Consider the following 2,200-nt stretch of genomic DNA (forward strand, 5'->3'; position numbering starts at 1 on the left):
AATTTCTTTTAATAATTTTTAAGAAAACGAAAAATTGTTATATACATGATTGTCTTTTATTGCAAACCATATTTTCATAATAATGTTTAAAAGATAGTAAAATTTTAAACAAACTTAAAAAAAATTATAGTATTTTTGATAATTTTTTCATATATATATATTAAAATTTTATTAAATTTATATATGTCAAAATATAATTAAGAAAATATTAGACATTAATAAAGATCCATGCCCCTAGATGTAAGTTCGAATTAAATGTATCACACCAATTTTCTTGCGTAATAGGTCTCCCTTCTACGTCAACTTTGCACCATCGATCCATACCTTTTGACACATGATATATTATTCATATTAGCTTTGCAACCTGGGCCATACACGGTTATTCATTAATATTTTTATATTATTTAAAATTATAATAATTTTTTTTAATCATTACCTTATTAGTATATTTATAAATAATAATATAAATTATTCTTGTTGACGGGATTCAAAATTGAATCTTGGGTAGTGTATAAATAATTATATAAATATTTGTTGTTGGTGGGATTCGAACCTAGGAGTTTTAGTAATGTATAAATAATAATATAAATATTTGTTGATGGTGATATTCAAACTTGGGAGCTTAAATAGTGTATATTCTTTTAATATTTGAATATAACGATCCAAATCATATCATTAAAAAAATTCTACGGTTATAAATGTGGATAACCAAACTAACCAAAAAAAAGATATACCAAATTATACTCCATTTCGGTTATTATAATATAATATATAGTATAGATTAATAACTTTCCAAAATTTACTAAAACTTTTCTTAATATTCTAGGAATTAATTAAATACTAGGAAAACCGAACAAAAAGTTATTAGAAGGTTGTTTGGGCCTAAAGGTCTCTCACTATTGTTTATGGTAAGTGGTAGGTTTGCATTTTTGGTATTCTTAGCTTTGAAGCCCAAGTGTGATCTTAACTAAATTAACTTCAGAGTATTTTCTAAACTCACATGTTAGTTAACGGTGTGCATATTATATAAAAATATAAATTATGTTATAAGATACATGTTCTTCTAATTTTATATTGAATAATTGATAGATGATATTCGTAAAAGTTGTACTTATTTTATATTTTGAATTCTTTTGCTGAATTTCCGTAATTGATAATTTGAAAATATCATATTGACCGATATAACAGTATATTCTTTTTGTTTTTAGGTGAATCGATGACATTAAATATTTATATGAGTAGTTTTTGACATTTTGAGGTGTTGTTATATCGGTACAAAATAAGTTCTTCGACATTCGACATTAAGATGAAACAATAGAGGAATGTAGTGGTGTTCTTAGCGCGAAATGTGAATAAATAATTTTTTAAATAAATAATGTTTTTGAATGTTAAAAGTGCGATAAGTGTGGTAAATGATTGCTGATCTTAACCGGAAGTATTTGTTGTTAGAATAATGATCCCCTCAACTCGAAGTATGTGTAATTTTAATGATATATGTAATATTAGTGATCCTCGAGTTTTTCAACTATTTTTTTATATGTATGAAAGTTCAATATTTGTTATATATTAATTCAGTTAAAACTTTTCAGTATTATATTACATATCTTTAAAAGTTCAATCTAATCATTATTTACGTGTAGTTTTAATCATTTTATGAAAATCATGCTTTTATATAATAATTCCACGCATTATTATAATAAAAGTAATTTCCGCTATTTGTGCTTCGATCTCCGTACACTAATCTTTTTTTTTCTTAAAATGTATTTAATTTATCCATATAATTATAAATTGTTAATATAAAATAATCAAGTAGTAATAAATGTACGTAATAATGAGACATAATACTCAATTTATGAATATTAAATTAGAGGTAATTAATGCATGCATATTAAATAAAAATTATTATTAACATATAATTATGAAGGGCAATTCAGTAAATTTAATATGAGTAAATTGTCTCATCCAACCCCTTATTTGCTCTATTATATATATAATAGATTATAAATTCATCATAGTTTAATTAAATGAAATGGATATAATGATTGAAATGAAAGTAACTAATAAAAATTGGAGGACAAAATTAACCCTTGCTTCCTAGTTTAAAAAAGGAAAGCAAGTATAGGCTAAATAAAGCAAATTAACCCCTTGCTTCCTAATTTAAAAATGGATCCCAAATGTCACGTTCTTGTGGTCTAATTGG

This window comes from Apium graveolens, chromosome 4, assembly GCF_009905375.1.
Source record: "Apium graveolens cultivar Ventura chromosome 4, ASM990537v1, whole genome shotgun sequence".
NCBI lineage: Eukaryota > Viridiplantae > Streptophyta > Magnoliopsida > Apiales > Apiaceae > Apium > Apium graveolens.